Genomic DNA, 22998 nt, shown 5'->3' with positions numbered 1-22998 from the left:
TATAAATTGATATAGAAAATGAAAATAATTTTTTTTAATCTATGATTTTATGTAGTATTTTCATTTGCCTGAGATTTCCTAAGTGTATTTCTGAAATGGGATGAAACTCTTGAGTTGATGCACTGAGGTCAGACAACCAAGCACTTAAGGCTAACTACCAATTGAACAACACTTTATTAGCATATGCTTGGAAAATGGCCCTTCCCACTATTCTGTGCTGATTCAATCTTTTGGTGTTTACAGAGAATTGTGGGAAGGATTAGGGAGTGGAGTTAGACAAGCCAGAGTCATTTTGGCGTTAGACAAGCCAGAGTCATTTTGGCGTTAGACAAGGAAGAAGAAGGTTGCAGAGATTATGTGTCCATTCCCTTCACTTCTACCCCTAAAGACCAAGAATAAAGACCAATGATTTTGCTTATTCTGACTCCGGCTGATTCTAAGGTATCCAGGGTGCTAACGTGTCATCACGTATTTCTAAAGTAAAGTTATTTTCCTTTGTTTTCTTACAAAGCATACTATTTCCCTCTACTAGATCCATTATTCTTCCTATATTGCTTTCATGCTTAGTCCCTACAAATTTATTGTATTGCTTCATTCAGCACTCATTTTTCAAAAATACATGAGAAATATTCCCATCATTTATTATGAAACTTATTTGAAAGTCACATATAATTCCTTTGCAAGATGCTGAATTCTGGCATTATCTCATTATTTGAATCACATAGATCTGAACCTGTATGAAGCTTTTAACAAATGCCTAACCATAAGCTAGTGCCTACATGAACATTAAATGTGAAAACATGCCCTTTGAGACAGCATTTTGGTTGCTTATAAGGAAAATCAACAATAACCAATTAACTTGTTGCAAATATGATTTATTACTATTCCTGATGTAATAGATATTTATGTTTTGGGAGGGAAGAAAATGCTTATAACAATTTAATATAAGCTTGACTCTTTAAACTAATTTGGTAACTTACAGTTCAAAATCTCTATCTAGTTTTAGAAACTGTGATATAAAAACTACTATGTTACTGAATAGTAGACTACTGATATCACTAGCTTGGTGCCAGCATACTCAGAATAGCATCTTCCTTAAGCAAATTAAAAACAAGGCCAGCTGTCCTTGTGAGGTACAGATTTTTTGAAACAAGATAAACAAACAATAACCCCTCCAGGTTGGAGAACTGAACCAGCCCAAAAGGCTGATTCTCCAGGATCAGGGATCCTAATGTTTTACTCCAACCTAGCCAGTTCAAGTTTGAGCCACTTAATAATTCATCCCCTTAACATTGTGAGCTTATGCAGGGTAGGTGTGAGGTCATTCCATGCTCAGATGTATGTGCCTGGGATAAATGCTGCCCATCACTGCCAATCTATAAGAAGAGAGAACAGTGCTTCCTTTTGTTGCTTTTTTCATAGTACATACTTTTGTGGTTCTCAAGTAGAATGACAGCTTTCAATGAGCCACACTGGATTCTCGATTTCCTGTTACAGAAACACATCACAAGACCATCTGGCATTAATATAGACTACAAGAGGAAGGAGTAAAGATAGCACATTTGGCTAGGAGCAATCTCAGGGTAACTTTTTTTTCCCCTTGAGCAAAGGTAATTGTCAAGGCCAGAATATAGAGTAGCATCTTCTAAAAGCTATAAATGTAGCTATAAAGCAAAGGCCAAGCCCTGTGTACATATTAATTGCAAGACAAGAAGTAGTAAAGTATAATGGAGAGGGACCAGAGAGATGTGAATTCAAAACCTGCCCCCACAGGCATGCTAGCTGTGTGATCATGAAACCTCCCCAGGCAGTTCTCAGAGATTGAATTAAAGATGAGTTGCTAATCTGCATCAGCAAAGGGAATTTTCATGTTAGGAGTTCTCCTACATTGATGAAATCACAAATAATTATAGCCTCCAAAACAACAAGACAAAAACATTTGCGAGGTATTATGATAGTTGTTGGGCATACCTCCCCATAATGGTCCCTGCCTACAAGGACCTTAACATTTTGCTAACAAAGATGTCATAAAACATCATTATCATAGCTATAGACATTATTTATATATATAGATATATGGAATCTATTATATACCAGGCTCTTTACAATTATTTCATTTGATCCTCACAATAATCTTGCAAGATAGGTGCTATTATTATCCTCATTTTACAAATGAGGAAACCAAAGAACACAGGTTAAACAATTTGCCCACAGTTACACAGCTAGTGTCTGAATCTAGATTTGAACTCAGTTCTTCCTCACTAAGCCCTGTGCTCTAATCACTGAACCACTAGAAAAAAGAAAATACTAACTACTGTAGGACAGGGACAAAATACTAACATCTGGGGCAGGTGGCCCCTTAGCTGAACCTTGAAGGAAGGTAAGGATTCTTTGAGGGAAAGGTGAGGGAGGCAGAGATGGGGGATGAGGAATGCAAAGATCAAGAACAGTAATTTTTATGTAGGGCATACAGAGAACCACTGGTCAGAGAGGCTTTGGACCATCATGCTTGCCTATAGACATAATCCCAGCAGCAGCAAATATAGAGCACAGTCACATACATTATGAAGTGTTGAAGGGACAGGAGGCAAGCAGCCTGGCTTAAACAAGAAGCTCCCATTGAGGAATAGAAGGAGGTAAGTTTGGATAGACACAATGAGGGCAGATGTGTAGAGGGTTTTCAATGGCATGGGTAGGGTTCAAGTCTTAATTTTGTCCCATTCACAGCAGTGGTAGAGAAGTTTACTATATATAATCCATATTTTTCTATGACTATGCCTTTGTTAAGTATAGTCAACATTCTATATGAAGCAATTCCCATCTCACAATTGTTTATATATATATATATATAGAACCTTCTGAGAAGGAACAATATAGTATGTTATTCAGTCATTTTTCAGGCATGTTTGACTCTTTGTGACCCCATGTGGGGTTTTCTTGGTAAAGATATGGAGCAGTTTGCCATTTCTTTTTCCAGCTCATTTTACAGTTGAAGAAACAGGCAGACAAGGTTAAGAGAGTTGCCCAGGGTTACACAGCTACTAAGTGTTTGAGTGACTTGATTTCAGGTTTTCCTAACTTCATGCCAATTATCTGCCTCAAAATATAAGTTTAACCTAATTGCCTATGCATATGATGCATTTTGAGATCTTTAAGTACCTATTTTCTTGATATGTCTATCAGAGGGTTAGGACACACACGGGACAGTTTAAAAAGTCTAAAGAAATTAGTCTTTTAAAGTCAGCTAGTTATGTTTAGCTCTGAGACAAAAATTGCTTGTGTATCCCAATGTTGACAGTAGATGGCAATAAAGTGCACATTTTGGGAACCTGTCCATATTGACTCCTATTTATTTGGCCAATATCCTCTGTTCCCTGGACTGGATGGGACCTGGAGAAAGTGCCCAGGAAGATGCTTTTATCCCTGATTAATTTCAATGTTGCTATTTTACCTGCCTTTATATCATTGCTTTTACCGCTGTCGAACTGCTGTAGCAAGCATGCAATGCTCAGATAACCAAAATAAATTCTTAGTTCAATTCAATGAACATTTATTGAACATTTATATCTTTGTGATATTTCATGCATCCACTTCCTCTTGCCCCCACATTGCCACATTCCTAATTTAGACCCTCATTACCTTCTTTCTTGACTATAACAGCTTAATAATTGTCTTTATTATATTTCCCCCCTCACATCCTTTCTTACAGCTCTCAAAATCATTCCTAATATCACTTTCTGGCTCAAAAAGATTCAGTGCCCCAGTTTTACTTTCAGGATAAAATTTAACCTGGCATTCAGTGCTGCCCACAAACTTGTTCTCAATCTACCCTTGCAGTCTTATCTCAATCCAATTATTTTTTCTCATTCTTAAATTCTAGTGAAATTGAACTACCCCAATTTTATCCTATGCCTCTCCTGATTCTGTGAATTTCTATGGGACATCCCTTAATGATTTACATCATGCTTTTTGCCAAAGTCCTCATGCATAGGACCATGGCAACAAAATTGAATGAAATTGAAGGGATAATGTGAGTGTTCTCAGTTGGCAACAAAGACACAAACTTTCATCAGCCAGCACTTGGTGACACTTTCCATGGCATTTTCTGATCTTATTTTGAATTGAACTCTCTCTCCCCCTTGCCTCATTCTGCAGCTTTGGATTGTTACTTTGTTCATATCAAAAAGTGGAACAATCAGAGATGGGCAGAAAGAAGATTAGTTCTTTAGATAGTTTAGAGGAGATTTTAAAGCAGAGAAATAGGAGTTTATTAGTAGAAGCCTGATCTAGACTAATAGCAATAGGAATATAAACAAGGAGACAAATTTGAGAGATATGATATTTAAGAGATGAATTTGGCATTGGGGAAGAGAAAGGAGTCAAAATTGACACATTTCAAGCCTAGTAATCTAAGGACAGACCTAGTATTCATGGCATAGAGGATAAGAATGGTGGACCAGAAAGAGAAGGTAAAATTCAATTCTTATTTTAAGTTTTCTATATGTAGGAATACATTCCTCAGATTGGATAGAATGAATCTTAAGAAGAAAATAGTTAATAGGAAGGTGAAGCACAGGATAGTGAAGAGATGATAAGAGAGCACTGTCAATAAATAGCATCAAGTCCAGCTGAATTATACCCTGGGGTACTGAAATCATTAATGTGGTTGAAAATGTGGGGAGAAAGAATAGCATAATGGATAGAAGTCTGTTCTGGGAATTGGGATGATGGGTTCAAATACACTAAGACATACTGACAATGACTCAGAAAGTCAATCTCTAATAGTCTTTCTAAATTGTAGAAATAGTACCAACCTTCATTAGTAAAGAGACTTTCCTCACTGGGAGTTCCCCATACCAGTCAGTTGAAGGAAGAGGGATGTTTAGTTCTTCTTTAAGAAAATGTATATATTAGCTGTCAAAGTTATTTCATGATTTGTCAGTATATTCTTATTCAGGTTCCTATTGCCTCTCCCAAAAAAGGTAACAGGGATCTTACATTTGTTGTCATTTTAATCATGTCCAATTCTTTATGACCCCATTTGGGGGTTTACTTGGCAAAGATACTAGAGTGATTTTCCATTTCCTTCTCCAGTTTATTTTACCGAGGAGGAAACGGAAGCAAACAGGGTTAAGTGACTTGTCCAGGATCACACAGATAGTAACTGTCTTGAAGCCAGATTTGAATTCAGGAAGTTGTCTTTCTGATTCTAGCCAAGCTCTCTATCTACTTACTTTTACTTTTACTTTTAAATATTCACAAGGGGAAATTTTGCTTGAGAAAACAAGATTTCCTTTCTCCTAGGTTGTCTGGTGTTTATTCAGCTCAATAGAATTAGAGACAGACCTTGAACTTTTGTGAAAATGGGAATTCTAAGGGGTGCCATGCCTTGTTTTTTAGGCTGGAGCTGAGACTTGGGAGACAACCATAGCTGACTTTAGATACTTGAACTGTCATATGCAAGATTACATTTGTCCTCAGAGAGCAGAGTTAGGAACAGTAAGTGGAAAATACAAAACTGGGGTAGATCTCTCCTCATAGTAAATTTCCAAGTAGAGACTGTATGACCATTTGAGGAGAAATTATAATGGGGATTCCTTTTAGAGACAGGTTGGACCAGATGTGCCTCTTAAGGTCCCTTTGGATAGTGAGAGTCTGTGGTTCTCTGGGAATTCTTTGAATTGAGCACTAAGTGGAATGTGAACATCTTCCACTTGGTGGCCAACATTCTCATTGAGTTTTTTGAGATTTTGCTGGGCTGGCATGGCCTTGGAGAACCCATGTTACTTTCCTTTTACAAGTGGGTGACAGTGGTGATGAGGTCCTTTTGAATGCCTTTTTCTTAGTGGTTTCCTTTCCTATTCTGTCCTAAGTCCCTCAGACACATGGCAGAAATAGAAATCAACAAGCTTTCTTATTTCATTATGGAGATGGTGGAAGCCTTGGCATCTGGCAGCTAGGCTTCCCCAGTCACAGAACAGAATCCTACTCAACAGTTTCTACATTTTTAACTTCTTTTTTTCCCTCTCCTGTGGCAGAAAACTCAGTCTTGTCCCCAGGACACAGATCCAATTTGAGTGAGCACACAGTCAATGTACACATTAAACAAAGGTAGCTCTTAGCAACTCCCTAGTGAGGATCCACTTTGCCAAGTGCCTTCTTTTTCAGAACTTTCCAATCTAAGTTTCTATGAGAACCATATTTAACCAACAATCTGAAACATGGGATTGGAACCTGGTTTTGGGTATACTTAAGGATGGAAGTGTTTTGAAGAATAATCATTCTTTCACAGTGTCAGGTGTACTCACAATTCCATTGTATTCTCCATATATATAATAGAAATGATCACCCTCTGGATTTGGATTTGATCCCTGATTTTTGCTGCTTGTCTCTGTGATGCAGAAAGGTTCAAAATGACTGGTCAATAAAAGCCCAGTGCAGGGAGCATGTATAGAGAGCTCTGGCTATTTACTGCCAAGTCTTCTGAGTATAGTTGGAAAACCTGTTTTTGGTCATGCATAATGAAGAACTCTGCTCTCCATTTGAGAGTAGGCATTGGATTCTATCTAGACAATGATTGTTTCCTGTTGGCTTACTTCTTGGTGATGAAGTCTTTCATGTTCTTTGTCTCTGATCAGGAACTGACTATGCATATGGGAATTGTGAGTGTGCTTACAAAAGACCTGCTGGGGGCTCTCTTTTTACTATTTGATGATGAAGGCAAGGACTATAGTACTTCCAGGTGGGGGGAGAGGAACTATGGAAGCAGCCCAATCTCCTTTTCCAGTCTTAAATACATACCAATACACACAGTGTGGCTGATTTTTATCTCAGTTGAGTCAATTATTTTCCTGTTCTTAGGTGAAGGATTATTAGAGAAGGCTAAGATCTTATGAATTTTGAAAGATCAAAAAAGAGTGAGCCCAAGAAGTCCTGGAACTGTAGTCTAATCCAAATTTACCAGCAGGTAATCCTGGTATATTCATGAAACTCTGAAGAAAGACTTCTGCACATAGCAGAGATGTCCTATCTTTCAAGAAAGAAAACAACTCAATTCATCAGCTGTATTTTATTTAAGAGTAAATTTAGTGGGGTAAATACTTTGGACAAGCTACTTTAAGTCTGAACCCACTCTCAATTCAATAAACATTTATTAAGTACTTAACTATGTGTACTCTCCCTAGGGACCAAGGAAGTAAAGGGAAAAATGTACCCCAGTCCTGGAGGGTATGTGTTTGTACTTTTATTCTTGTTATATTCTTTTAGTAAATATTCCTTTGTAAAAGCTAATTGATGTTAGATGGGTTTAATGATACTGGGATACTTATACTGGTGATAATATAGAGAGTGGAGGAATAAGCTAGAATGGGAGTTCAAGCTGTTAGAACTAAAAGAATTCTCCTACTCCTGAAGAGTACTCTTAGGATCCAAGAGGGAGATTGTAGCTAGTCAGCCTTCAGAGAACCTGATTTTCCAGTACTGAATTGGGATAAAGACTTACAGAGTCTAAAATAATAATAATTATTTATAGTCATAATAATATCAAAAAATAAATAATAGCATAATAGATTAGATAGATGATATTATATTATATGCCTAGTGCTTGCTAAGTGCTTTGGGGTACAAATACAAAGAAGGAAGGCAGTCCCTGTTTTCAAGTAGCTAATATTCTAGTGGAGTGATGAGGTAACATGATGAGGTAAATACCTAATAATGAGGTATATGCCTCAATAGGATTAAGTGAGGTCTAGTGGCAGGATTTGGGGTACAGGGAGTCATATGGAGCTCCCCTGCAACCTCTTAGGATTCAGTGCAAGGATACAAAGTTAAATCAGGTCTAGTGGCAACAAGAGTCCCCTGTAAATGAATTTATAGGCCGAAAACCTAGATGGGTAAAAGATGTTTATTGCCAGGTTTGGAAGCAAAGTTAAGGTCTGGTTAGTAAAAGGCATTAGATAGAGGAAGATACACACCGACAGCAACGATGGGGACAGAGGATCTCTGATGCAAAGCAACTTGGCTGGCATCTTTCAACTCTCTGACCAAAGATGATTCTAGCTTTGCTCTTTTTATCTGCTTGAAGAAGCCATATGGGGGGAGCTCAGGTTGATTTCTGGAAGGCCAGATTTTTTGGCGGGCTTTTCAGATAAGGAAGAAACTGTTTTGGGGAAACCTGAACAGATAGTTGGGGGTTAGGTACAGGCCCAAACTGGCTCAGATACTGATCTCTCCCCTTGGGGTTTTGACCAGATCTTGTAAATCAAAGATCAGTCCCAAAGGTAAATCAGACAAGGAATCTTAAAGGGGGCGGGGCTATGACCGCATCAGGAGAAAGATAACTTTTAGGGCACCTAGAAAAGAAAGAAGCTATATTCATAGTGATAAGATGTGGAGATGTCTAGGAAGTGTCATGGAGACTTGGTTTAGATCAAAGTAAGGCAAAAGCTCACTTCAAGCAAGGAGAGCTAGCAAGAGAGTCCCAGTTTGCCTTGGAGTGGTATTAAGAATGGTGGCAAGAATACAGTGAATATAATATAGAGATGGCTTATATTTATATAGGGTTTTAAGATTTTCTTTTCTTTTTTTTTTTAATTTTTTATTTTATTTTATAATTATAACATTTTTTGACAGTACATATGCATGGGTAATTTTTTACAACATTATCCCTTGCACTTACTTCTATTCAGATTTTTCCCTTCCTCCCCCAACCCCCTCCCCCAGATGGCAAGCAGTCTTATATATGTTAAATATATTACAGTATAATTTAGATACAATATATGTGTGTAGAACCGAATTTTTTGTTGCACAGGAAGAATTGGATTCAGAAGGTAAAAATAACAGTTTACATTCATTTCCCAGTGTTCCTTTTCTGGATGTAGCTGGTTCTGTCCATCATTAATCAATTGGAATTGGATTAGCTCTTCTCTATGTTGAAGAAATCCACTTCCATCAGCATACATCCTCGTACAGTATCATTGTTGAAGTGTATAATGATCTTCTGGTTCTGCTCGTTTCACTCAGCATCAGTTGATGTAAGTCTCTCCAAGCCTCTCTGTATTTCTCCTGTTGGTCATTTCTTATAGAACAATAATATTCCATAACATTCATATACCATAGTTTACCCAACCATTCTCCAATTGATGGACATCCATTCATCTTCTAGCTTCTAGCCACTATGAAAAGGGCTGCCACAAACATTTTGGCACATACAGGACCCTTTCCCTTCTCTAGTAGTTCCTTGGGGTATAAGCCCAGTAGTAGTATGGCTGGGTCAAAGGGTATGCACATTTTGATAACTTTTTGGGCATAATTCCAGATTGCTCTCCAGAATGGTTGGATTCTTTCACAACTCCACCAACAATGCATCAGTGTCCCAGTGTTCCCACAGCCCCTCCAACATTCATCATTATTTGTTCCTGTCATCTTAGCCAATCTGACAGGTGTGTAATGATACCTCACAGTTGTCTTAATTTGCATTTCTCTGATCAATAGTGATTTGGAACACTCTTTCATATGAGTGGAAATAGTTTTAATTTCATCATCTGAAAATTGTCTGTTCATATCCTTTGACCATTTATCAATTGGAGAATGGCTTGATTTCTTATAAATTAAAGTCAATTCTCTGTATATTTTGGAGATGAGGCCTTTATCAGAACCTTTAGCTGTAAAAATGTTTTCCCAATTTGTTACTTCCCTTCTAATCTTGTTTGCATTAGTTTTGTTTGTGCAGAAACTTTTTTAATTTGGTGTAATCAAAATGTTCTATTTTGTGATCAATAATGGTCTCTAGTTCTCCCTTGGACACAAACTCCTTCCTCCTCCACAAGTCTGAGAGGTAAACCATCCCATGTTCCTCCAATTTATTTATGATTTCGTTCTTTATGCCTAAATCTTGGACCCATTTTGATCTAATCTTAGTATGTGGTGTTAAATGTGGGTCCATGCCTAGTTTCTGCCATACTAATTTCCAGTTTTCCCAGCAGTTTTTGTCAAATAATGAATTCTTATCCCAAAATTTGGGATCTTTGGGTTTGTCAAAGATTAGATTGCTATTTTTATTCACTATCTTGCCCTGTGAACCTAACCTATGCCACTGATCAACTAGTCTATTTCTTAGCCAATACCAAATGGTTTTGGTGACTGTTGCTTTATAATATAGCTTTAAATCAGGTACACTTAGACCACCTTCCTCTGACTTTTTTTTCATTAGCTCCCTTGCAATTCTCGACCTTTTATTCTTCCATATGAATTTTGTTGTTATTTTTTCTAGGTCATTAAAATAGTTTCTTGGGAGTCTGATTGGTATAGCACTAAATAAATAGATTAGTTTGGGGAGTATTGTCATCTTTATTATATTCGCTCGGCCTATCCAAGAACATTGAATGTCTTTCCAATTATTTAAATCTGACTTTATTTTTGTGGCAAGTGTTTTGTAATTTTGCTCATATAATTCCTGACTCTCCTTTGGTAGATATATTCCCAAATATTTGATACTATCGACTGTTATTTTGAATGGAATTTCTCTTTGTATCTCTTGCTGTTGGATTGTGTTGGTAATGTATAAAAATCCTGAGGATTTATGTGGATTTATTTTGTATCCTGCGACTTTGCTAAAATTCTGAATTATTTCTAATAGCTTTTTAGCAGAGTCTTTGGGGTTCTCTAAGTATACCATCATGTCATCTGCGAAAAGTGACAATTTGATTTCTTCATTTCCTACTCTAATTCCTTGGATCTCTTTCTCGGCTCTTATTGCCAAGGCTAGAGTTTCTAGTACTATATTGAATAGTAATGGTGATAGTGGGTAACCTTGTTTCACTCCTGATCTTACAGGGAAAGGTTCTAGTTTATCACCATTACATATGATGTTTACTGAAGGTTTTAAATATATGCTCCTTATTATTTTAAGGAATAGTCCATTTATTCCTATATTCTCAAGCGTTTTTAGTAGGAATGGATGTTGGATTTTATCAAATGCTTTTTCTGCATCTATTGAGATGATCATATGGTTTTTATTAATTTGATTATTAATATGGTCAATTATACTAATAGTTTTCCTAATATTAAACCAGCCCTGCATTCCTGGTATAAATCCCACTTGGTCATAGTGTATTATCCTGGGGATGATTTTCTGAAGTCTATTTGCTAATATCTTATTTAATATTTTAGCATCAATATTCATTAAGGAAATTGGTCTATAGTTTTCTTTCTCAGTTTTCGATCTACCTGGTTTTAGGTATCAGTACCATGTCTGTGTCATAGAAGGAATTTGGTAGGACTCCTTCAATCCCTATTTTTTCAAATAGTTTACATAGCATTGGAGTTAGTTGTTCTTTAAATGTTTGGTAGAATTCACCTGTAAATCCATCTGGTCCTGGGGACTTTTTCTTAGGAAGTTGGTTAATAGCTTGGTCTATTTCTTTTTCTGAGATGGGACTATTTAGACTACTTACTTCTTCCTCTGTTAATCTGGGCAAGCTATATTTTTGAAGGTATTCTTCCATTTCATTTAAGTTACTGAATTTATCGGCATAAAGTTGAGCAAAGTAGCTCCTAACTATTGTTCTAATTTCCTCTTCATTAGTGGTGAGTTCACCCTTTTCATTTTCAAGACTATCAATTTGCTTTTTCTCTTTCCTTTTTTTAATCAGGTTTACTAAGGGTTTGTCTATTTTGTTGGTTTTTTCATAAAACCAACTCTTAGTTTTATTAATTAATTCAATAGTTTTTTTACTTTCAATTTTATTAATCTCACCTTTTATTTTTTGAATTTCAAGTTTTGTGTTTGTCTGGGGGTTTTTAATTTGTTCCTTTTCTAGCAATTTTAGTTGTAAACCCAATTTGTTGGCCCTCTCTTTCTCTATTTTATGCAAGTAGGCCTGTAGAGATATAAAACTTCCCCTAATTACTGCTTTGGCTGTATCCCACACATTTTGGTATGATGTCTCATTATTGTCATTTTCTTGGGTGAAGTTATTAATTATGTCTATGATTTGCTGTTTTACCCAATCATTCTTTAGTATAAGATTATTTAGTTTCCAATTATTTTTTGGTCTATTTTCCCCTGGCTTTTTATTAAATGTTATTTTGATTGCATTATGGTCTGAAAAGGATGCATTTACTATTTCTGCCTTACTGCATTTGATTTTGAGGTTTTTATGCCCTAGTATATGATCAATTTTTGTATAGGTTCCATGAACTGCTGAGAAGAAAGTATATTCCTTTCTGTCTCCATTTAGCTTTCGCCAAAGATATAACTTTTCTAGTATTCTATTTACCTCTTTGACTTCTTTCTTATTTATTTTGTGGTTTGATTTATCTAATTCTGATAGTGCAAGGTTGAGATCTCCCGCTATTATAGTTTTGCTATCTATTTCCTCTTGCAGCTCTCTTAATTTCTCTTTTAAGAATTTAGATGCTGCACCACTTGGTGCATACATGTTTAATATTGATACTGCTTCACTATTGATGCTTCCCTTTAGCAGGATATAATGCCCTTCCTTATCTCTTTTAATTAGATCAATTTTTGTTTTTGCTTGATCTGAGATGAGGATGGCTACTCCTGCATTTTTGGTTTTGCCTGAAGCATAATAGATTTTGCTCCACCCTTTTACTTTTAGTTTGAATGTCTCATCCTGTTTCAGGTGTGTTTCCTGTAAACAACATATAGTAAGATTCTGACTTTTAATCCAGTCTGCTAACTGCTTCCTCTTTATGAGGCAGTTTGTCCCATTCACATTTATGGTTAGAAGGACTAATTCTATATTGCTTGCCATCCTATTAACCCCTGCTTATGCTTTTCCCCTTTCCTTCCCTTTTACCCTCCTATCCAGTATTCAACTGGTAAACACCACTTGCTTTTCACAGCCCTCCCTTTTTAGGATCCCTCCCCCACCTTAAAGATCCTCCCCTTATTTTACCCCTTTTCCTCTAAATTACTGTATTCCCTTCCCCTTAGCTTACTCCTTCCCTTTCACTTTTCAATGAAGTGGAAGAAGTTTCACCATAAATCGAATATGTCTATTGATACACACTATGTTCATCTCCCTCCTTTCTTTCTCTCAGATATAATAGGTTACCTTTGCCTCTTCATGAGATGTAGTACCACCACTTTATACTTTTTTATGATATAATCTCCTTTCCACCTCTAGTTTCTAAGACAAATTGTACATATGTTCTTTACATATTTTTTTGACAGAAGTATAGTTCTCAAGATTTCTTTTTACCTTTTTTAGAAGTCTCTTGAGTTCTGTATTTGAAGATCAAACCTTTTATGTAGGTCTGGTTTTTTCATCAAAAATAGATGGAATTCATTTATTTCGTTAAATGTCCATCTTCTTCCCTGGAAAACGATGCTCATTCTTGCTGGGTAAGTTATTCTTGGCTGCATACCAAGTTCCTTAGCCTTTCGGAATATCATGTTCCAGGCCCTGCGTTCTTTTAATGTGGACGCTGCTAGATCCTGTGTTATCCTTATTGTGGATCCTCCTTATCTGAATTGTTTTTTTCTAGCAGCTTCCAATATCTTTTCCTTTGTCTGATGGTTCTTGAACTTGGCCACTATATTTCTTGGCGTTTTGATTTTAGGGTCCCTTTCAGTAGGTGATCGATGAATTTTCTCAATGTCTATTTTACCCTCTGTTTCCAAAACGTCTGGGCAGTTCTCTTTGATAATTTCCTCGAAAATGGTGTCCAAGCTCTTTTTTTCCTCCCATTTTTCAGGGAGTCCGATTATTCTCAAATTGTCTCTCCTGGATCTGTTTTCCAGGTCTGTTGTCTTTCTGGTAAGGTACTTGACAGTCTTTTCAATTGTTTCATTTCTCTGGTTTTGCTTGACTCCCTCTTGGTTTCTCCTTGAGTCATTCATTTCTACTTGTTCCAGTCTAATTTTCAATGATGTATTTTCTTCACTCACTTATTTTATATCTCTTTGTAATTGTCCAATTGAGTTTTTATCTTCTATGGAATTTTTTTCCATTTTATCCATTTTATTTTTTAGAGAGCTGATTTCTTTTTCCAGCTCTCTAATCCTGTTTTCCTTGGAGTTGTTTACCTTTTCCAGCTCACTAATCCTGTTTTCCTTGGAGTTGTTTACCTTTTCCAGCTCACTAATCTTGTTTCTCAATGATTTGATTTCTTTATCCATTCTGTCTTTGAATGCATGGGATGACTTCTCCAGGCTCTCTTGCCAAGCTTCCCTTTCCTTTTCCCATTTCTCTTCCAGCTCTCTTGTGAGAGCCTTTTTGATTTCCTCTATGAGGTTCTTTTGTATTGAGGAGCAGTTTATATCCCTCCCAGGGGATACATCTGGGGACATTCTGTTCCTAGTCTCCTCAGCATTTGAAGTCTTCTCCCTCTCCACACAGAAGTTGTCAATGGTTAGAGCCCTTTTGAATTTTTTGTTCATTTTGTCAGAGTAGGAATCAAAGAAAACAAACTGACAAGAGAAACAATTGGTCTGTTTTGTGGGGGATAGGGCTGGATGTTATTAATGGGCTTCCTCTACAGACTGGGGGTAGGGCAGCAGAGAGCCACTAACAGAACAGCAATGACTGTACTGAGTCTGCGCTCTGAGGCTCTGAGAACGCATCGAGTCAGTCCAGGTGGGGGTTGGGGGTGGCTGGGTTCTGAGAGATGCTGGCTTTCCGGGGTTTTAATCTTCACCTCCGGTGTTTACACCCTCTCCACCGCTCCTGGCTTGCTGCCAAGACGGAGCATCCACACTGGGGCAAAAGCCCTTTCACAGAAACGGCAGAGATCACACCCCTCCCCCTCCGGTCTGAGCTGTGCGAGCTGCCTGTCTCACCCTGGCTGTCTGCCCTCAGTCTGCGCCCAGTCTGATTGACCCTCCCCCGAACAAACACAGACCTTTTCTGGCGACCCTCAAGGATGTCTTCTCTTGGTGATAACCTGTGGATTTCTTTCTGGGTCAAGCATTAAGTCAGAGGCTTGTCATGAAGCAAGTTCTGAGAGAAAACGAGGAGCTCAAGCAGCTGTCTGCCTCCACGCCGCCATCTTGGCCGGAACGGTTTTAAGATTTTCAAAGTATTTTACATATATTATCTTATTTGATCCTCATAATAACCCTGTGAGGTAGAAAACATTATTATATTCATAATATCCTTCATTTTTGTTGGCTAACACAGAACATAGAAAACCTTAAGGATTTTGATAAAGCCCCTTTGGTAGGGTGAGAGCTCCTTAAACTTCCTTTCCTTTTTTTTTTTCCTTCCTTCCTTCCTTCCTTCCTTCCTTCCTTCCTTCCTTCCTTCCTTCCTTCCTTCCTTCCTTCCTTCCTTCCTTCCTTCCTTCCTTCCTTCCTTCCCTCCTTCCTTCCTTCCTTCACTTCTCTTCCCTTCCCTTCCCTTCCTTCCTTCCTTCCTTCCTTCCCTCCCTCCCTCCCTCCCTCCCTCCCTCCTTCCTTCCTTCCTTCCTTCCTTCCTTCCTTCCTTCCTTCCTTCCTTCCTTCCTTCCTTCCTTCCTTCCTTCCTTCCTTCCTTCCTTCCTTCCTTCCTTCCTTTCCTTCCTTCTTTCCCTCCCTCTCTTCCTCTTTTCTTTCTTATTTGTTTAACTTTCATTTTTGTATGATTTCAAATTCCAATTTTTTTCTTTCCTCTCTTCCTTCCCCCCTTTCTAAGACAACAAACAATCTGATATAGATTATACTTGTACAATCGTGTTAAACATTTCCATATTAGTAATGTTGTGAAAGAAAAATCAGAACAAAAAGGAAAAACTATGAGAAAGAGAAAAAAAGTGAAAACATTATGTTTCAATCTACATTCAGTCCCCATAGTTCTTTCTTTGGATACAGATGGCATCATGAACTCTTTGGAATTGTTTTGGATCACTGTATTGCTGAGAAGAGTTAAGTCTGTCATAATTGATCATCACACAATATTACTGTGTACAATGATTTCCGGGTCCTGCTCACTTCACTCAACATCAGTTCACGTAAGTCTCTCCAGGCTTTTCTGAAATCAGCCAGCTCATCGTTTTTTATAGAAACAATAGTATTCCATTACATTCAAATACCAGAACTTATGCAACCATTCAATTTCCACTTGTTTTTTTCTTCCCTCCTTCCCTTCCTTCCTCCTTCCCTCCCTTTCCTTCCTTTTCCTTCATTTTCTTTTTTTCTTCCTTCTGTTTTCCTTGCCTTGCCTTGCCTTGCCTTTCTCTTCCTTTCTCCTTTCCTCGATTTCTCCCTTTCTTTCTTTTTTCATCTTCAGAGCCTAGCATAGTGTGTGACATCAACTGGACTCTTAGTAAGTGCTTGCTGAGTCAGATGGAAACTGGTACAGACCCAGTAATAGTCAAGAACCTAATGCCCTCTTGTATACAATTCTCTGATTTAGCCTTTCCCATGGAAGCCTCCAAGGCAAGTTCTTTTTTTTATTAGCTGCAGGTGGTCTTCTCCTACTGGACTTTTTTTTTTCTTGTACCTTTCATTTTCTGGTGCTTCTCACCTTCGCATTATTACAGTTTCAAAGGATTATTATGTAGAAAATAGATAGACTGGGACCCAAACACAAAGTAGAAATGTAGTGACCTAATGTAGCTTTTAGAAGGTCTGCCACTTGCTGAGAGCCAACTATTATTCACTTTCTGTTTTCTCACTGGTGGTTTTCAATTACAGCAGTTCTAACTGTGAGATCAGCGTGTTAGAACTAATGTAGCAGGTAAAAACAGCTATTAGCCGATCTGGGCATTTCAAAACCCAAATAATAAAAATGAGTCATCTAGCCAGCTGTGATTAGAAATAACTGCAGCCTGTGTTACATGGGGCCTTTCATTCATATCATTTTAATTAATTATGATTTGTGTCCAATTCCATGTTTGTGCTGTTGGTTCTATACAAACACATGACTAATTGTCAGCATAAATAGGAAGAATGATGTCCTATGAGTCTTGAATTTGGAGTCAGGACCCCTAGGTTCAAATCTCAGCTTTCCTCCTTGCTACTGAAAGCCTTGGATAAATTATTTTGTCCCTCTAGATTCCAGGTGCCTTGTCTATAAAATGAGTTAGACTAGCTGTCCCCCTGAGATCCCTCCTAGCTCTAAAGAAATAAGTAATTTTCAGTGGAGCCTGTATTGCTGAAATAGCCTGTTGGTGGATCTGCCTCTCCCCATTCCAGTCCACTGCCAATTCAACTGCTAAAGTGATTTTCCTAAAATGCAGGTCTGATCACATCACTCCTGACCCCCCTACTCAATAAACACAGTGATGTCCTACAGGATCAAATACAAGATACTCTGACATTCAAAACCCTTCACAGCACAGTTACCTCCCACTCTTCCAGTCTTCTTATACTTCATTCCCCAACAAATACTCCCCAGTTCAGTGACACTAGCATCCTGATTGTTTTATGAATAAGATTCTCTATCTTATACCTATGGGCATTTTCTCTGACTGTCCCCAGATTCCAAAACACTCCCTCCTCCACTTTGTTGACCTCCCTGGCTTCATTTAAGTCCCAACTATAATTCCACTGTCCATAGGAAGCCTTCCCTCCCTCCTTTAGCTTTCCCTCTATTAATTATTTCCTATTTATCCTGAATTTAGCTTGTTTTGTATATGTTTGTTTGCATGCCTTCTTCCTCATTAAATTGTAAGATGCTTGAGGGCAGGGCTGCCTTTGGCCTCTTTTCATATACCCAATACTTAGCATGGTGCCTGGAACACCATGGGTACTTAATAAATGTTTATTGGATTTAATTGAATTTTAGCTTACAAAGAAATTAAAAGACAAGTTCAAAGAACTGGAGTAGGACAGGAATGACAATTCCTCTCCAAATCATTTCCTAATAAATGTGTTTCCTAAATACATTCTATATTTCTCTCCTATATATAAAAACATAGAAGTTAGAAACTTAATAAATTATATTTTTCCCCCTGTACTTTATTTTCAGGAGAAAGAAGCAACAAAAGAAACTCACATTAAGGACTTAAAGCTAGTAATTGGGATTAAACCTGCAATTTTACTGGTACAATATTTTTAAAAATATTTCTATAATTAGTAACTATATGTAGTTATCTGTGACTTATTTTCCATGCAGATGAAGTCCATCTGCCCCCAGGAACCATGCTCTTTTGAAACAGATTAAACAGCTAAGTTTTTTGAACTTGTCTTTTGAACCCCAATTCCCCTCACCAAGGGCAAATCTCTGTCCCAAACACTTGCTTTAAATGGATTGGAAAATTTTTAGAATTGCTGCTTTCTCTTTGAAGGGTGAAGTTTGGCCTTCCATTTGTTAAATGTTATTAAATCTATTATAACAGTTTTGTTTGCTTACTCATTTCTTTCTTTTTTTTTTTTCTGTGAGATTTTCATAAAGAGGGCTTTTCTTTCACCTCTTATGTTTCACTTTGACTCACAGCCTTGGAGCTGAAAGGGAACTCAGAAGCTATCAAACACAGCTTTCTCATTGTACCCAGGAGAAAACTGAGTCAGAGGGAAGAGAAACAACTTTTCCAGGGTCATAGAGTTAAGCATCATAGGTGGGACTCAAATCCAGATCTTCTGGCTCCTGAGTCAGTCTCTTTCTCCTATATCTCATTGCCTCCATAGCAGGTCTCCTGTAAGCAATTAGCAAAACCAGTCAAAAAGTAAACACAATTACATGTTTTGGGGGCATTTGTGCCAATCATTGTGAATAATAAAAGTCTGAATAAGAAATTTTAAAATAGTAGAGGCCATTCCATAAGGAAACAAATAGTAGTAGAGTAAGCAATATACATTGCTTTTCTACATGCTACAGACTCTAAAGATATGGTCAAGGAAGGACAAATTCACAGCAGCAGACAAACAGAAACAACAGAAATAAATACCCTGTATTGGGAATTTCTATTGGCCATAACACAACATCAATAACTTTCACTTATATGAACTTTAAGATTTTTGAAGCATTGTATTCATTGTGTCCTTGGAACAACCTGGTAATTTAGATCCTATATTTATCCCTCCCATTTTACAAACTGGTAAAGTGTGGTTCAGGAAGGATGGGTTGTCCAATCTTACACAATCACATCGTCTTTGAAATGGAATTTGAACTTTGGTCTTCCTGGCTCCATGATGCCCCCATGGCCTCTCAGAGGGAAGATGGGGTGGGATTCTATTCTGCTGAAATTTTCAGCAGTAAAGTTTTGTGGTAACTAGTCCTGCCAAGGTCAAGACTAAGTGATCCCTATCTGTTTTATCTCATCAGCTGAGCACAGAGTTCATGCTATGAAAAACAAGTGGCTTTAATGAAAGACTGAGAAAAAAAAAAGTTTCATGAACAATCAACTCTTCAAGATCCTTGTTCCTTTCTATGCATGTGAAATCCCAACTAAGTATCAGAGAATCCACGATTTTGACAGTTGGAAAAGATCTTCAGCACCAGAATCTCCCTGTGTAATGTACTGGAAAGTGGTCATCCAAGCTCTACTTGGACAGAGGTTGGGAGACAGCTTACTGTGGACTGAGGCTGTCCACTTCACTTTTGGACGGTTCTGAAAATTTTACCATCTTCCACTCTCATAGTCCTGATGCTGCTTTTGAGGCAGTGGATAGAAAGCTAGTCAGGAAGTCTTGAATTCAAATCCAACCTCAAATACTTACTAGCTAAATATGCGATCCTGAGTAAATCTCTTAATCTCTGTTTGCCTCAGTTTCCTCCACTGTAAAATGGAGATAATAATAACCACCAGGATTATTGTGGGAATCAAATGAGATAAATAAAATGATTAGCACAGTGCCTGGCACTATATAAACTATATAAATGTGTGTATATATATATATATATATATATATATACATATATATATATATATATATATATATATATATAATTATATACTATATAAATGCTCATTTTTTCCCTCCACTATCTCCCTCCCTTCTCTTGAGGACCAAATAGAATAGCAGGCTTTAAATGGGTCTCAGGGATGCTAAACACTTTGTGCACTACTAGATTAGATAATTCCAAGGTTTTCTTCCAGCTTTAAAACTCGTGGTCCATACAATCCAACTCAATGCTTAACTGAGTTTTTCCATTTGAATATTCTAATTTCCTTATAAAAAATGTTTTTTGTGTCCTCTTTCCTTCTAGCTTCCTCTCCCTCTCTGGTTTCCTCCTGTTCACAGCTCAGGTCACCAGGTGTTGCCCTTCTGAAGACTTTTATGTCACTCAGCAGGTGTGTCACCCCTCTTCCTAGGGAACTCCAAGGACTCAAGTCACATTTTACTCTAACCTATTATATTTACTCATTCTACAAGCATATTTTATGATGATTATTTTCATAATCTGAAAGTGGTATGAGGGATTTTTATGGGGATATTAAAATGTTTAAGTGGGCAAGCCCAGATGTCACAATTAAGCATTAGCATGGATTATGTGGGCTACAAAATTTAGAGCTAGGAAAAAAATTAGGATCACCTGATCCAGGGGTTCTCAAAGTGTCGTCCAGAAATGCCTAAAGTTCCCTGAGACCCTTTCAAGGGAGTCCATGAGGTCAAAACTATTTTTGCAATCTTACAACCCATCTTCATCAACAAAGGGAGAGTCCTACCCCAGTAGACTTTGGGATATGGATTTCAAAAGTTTCTTTTGTAATATGGCAAATATCAAAATATATTCATGCACACATATGTATATGTATATATACATACACATAAATGTATACATATACAATAGGTATACACATGTGTATATGCAAGAATATAAGTACATACACATATAAATGCCTTGTATATATGTATATATAAATGCCTGTTTGCATATATACATGTGTATAACATGTTTCTATACTTGTGTATGTAAACATAAAATTTATTGCCCACATAAACAAATGCTTTTTGGGAGGATGCTCAATAATTTTTAAGAGTGGAAGCGTTTTTGAGAACAAAAAGTTTGAGAACCACTGATGTAATTTAATATATTTATTTTGCAAGTAATAAAAACAAAATCCAGACAAGTTAATGACTCTGATCAAAGTCATTCAAGGAGTAAGTAGCAGATCCAGCTTTTGAATCCAGGTCTTCTGCCTCAAAATCAACTGCACTTTGCTCTATTTCTCCTTCTCCTTCTCAATAAAATGATAAATGAATGAAACAGGATTGCTCAAGCTGATGAGTCCTATATAACCACAGGGAAAAATATAAATTTAGTTCATTTGACCATTATTATCTTACACTGCTACCTTACCATGATGATAACTCTAGGTCTAATGTTAGAAACATGCAGGTTCTGCCAGGTTATATCTATCTAGAAGACCTTCAAACATGATACTGGCAACAAGTGATTGACTGATAATATCCCATGTAAATAAAATGAAACTCATTAGTTTGTCACAAGATGATGAGCTCTTTCTCCATGATGGCCTAAGAAAAAGATAAAAATACAAAATCATTGAGCATGGTGCCCTTTTTAAAATTTAATTTTAATTTTTTCAATGACAAAAGCTATTTTTCTCTCACTCTCACTTTTCCCCTTGTAAAAAAAGAAAAAGAAAACCAAAACACTTGTAATAATTCATAGTAATAAATACAATAATGATAAAAGTATATTTCAATATATAAAGTTTTCAAATAATTTTACAAAAATCCCATTCTCCCTGATTGAAGAGAAAGAAAAACTAATAATAAAAAATTCATAGTAAAAATAATAATGATGATAATAATAAAAGCATTTAAATAACACTTTAAAGTTTTCAAAGTGCTGTATAAATATCACATTTTATCCTTACAATAGCTCCTGAAAAGTCAGGATTATTACTATTCTCATTTTGTAGAGAAGAGAGAGATATGCCAATGGCCATATGTCCAGTGGGTGTCTACAATGGCATAAAAAGTCAAATTTTTGCATTGGCTGTATCCACAAACTGTATGTCTCATTCTGCACCCTGAGTCCATCTTCTTTCTGTCTGTGAGGAGTCAGATAGAGCAATCCTCTAGACTAACAATTGTTCCATGTGTTGACTAAATTTCTTAAATCTTTCCAAGTTGTTCATCTTTACAATGTTGCTCTTTTACAAATTGTGCTCCTGCTTGTTTACTTCACTCTGCATCAGTTTATACAAGTCTTCCCATTTCCCTGGACTTTCTTTTTTTGTCATTTCTCACAGCACAATTGCAATCCATTCCATTCATTTATAATTTGTTAGCTATTCCCCTATTGATGAACACCTCCTCCCCCTTAGTTTCCAATCCTTTGTACCACAAAAAAAGAGGGGCTATAAATATTTTTGTTTAACTGGAAACTTTTCCTGGATAACTTCAGTTATTGGTCACAGGTCCAAATTGCTTTCCAGAATGGTTGGACCAATCTACTAGTGCACTAACATTGCACTAATGTGTACAAAGCTTTTTCTTTATCTCTAATAGTGCAGAGTAGTGAGGAAAAGAGCAGGAGGTGCTAAAGACCAGATAGTTTTCAGACTGTCTACACACATTTATTTATTTGTTGATTCTCTAAATGAGTTTGTTTTTGTTTGGTTTCTTTTTTGGTTCAGCAAGAAATGCATTGTTTATACAACTAAAAAAAAATGAACTTTTTTTTCCCCGTAGCAATATTCTTGATATACAGTAAAATCAGAAGACATAAAGATGTTTTAGCTAAATGGAAGAAGGATGGGTGCTTTCGACAAACAAATAAAGTAATTAATTTAAACTCTATCAAGAGCCAACAAAAAAAATTAATTTCATAGGACCCTTTAGGATCCCATGTCATCTGATCTTAGAAAAAAGGAAATTACAAGTATAAAGGTAATTACAGCATAGGTGTTAACATGACAGGATCTTCCAAAAGTCAACATGTACTTCTATACTCAGTAATTGCAATGTGAAAATGGACACAGAAAACTGATAAAGACTACGTTTTCACATATGGGTTGAAATTTTCTAAAATGAAAAGTTAAATGCTTATAGATTATTCTCATATCTGCAATATTGTGAATATTTTCCTAAGAAGAAAAGATAAAGAGTGATAAATGTGGCAAGCACAAAATGGCATG

At 36.8% G+C, this 22998-nt stretch overlaps 1 long non-coding RNA gene across 1 annotated transcript; it reads left to right on the top strand.

The window, feature by feature from the left end:
* Nucleotides 1–21350, top strand: LOC141543855 (uncharacterized). The gene is made up of 3 exons (XR_012482518.1): nucleotides 1–7227; nucleotides 15815–15954; nucleotides 19212–21350. It is a non-coding gene; the product is annotated as an uncharacterized LOC141543855 (long non-coding RNA).
* Nucleotides 21351–22998: the final 1648 nt, after the last annotated feature.

Source organism: Sminthopsis crassicaudata, chromosome 1 (genome assembly GCF_048593235.1).
Source record: "Sminthopsis crassicaudata isolate SCR6 chromosome 1, ASM4859323v1, whole genome shotgun sequence".
NCBI lineage: Eukaryota > Metazoa > Chordata > Mammalia > Dasyuromorphia > Dasyuridae > Sminthopsis > Sminthopsis crassicaudata.
This window is presented reverse-complemented; position numbering and strand designations above follow the sequence as displayed.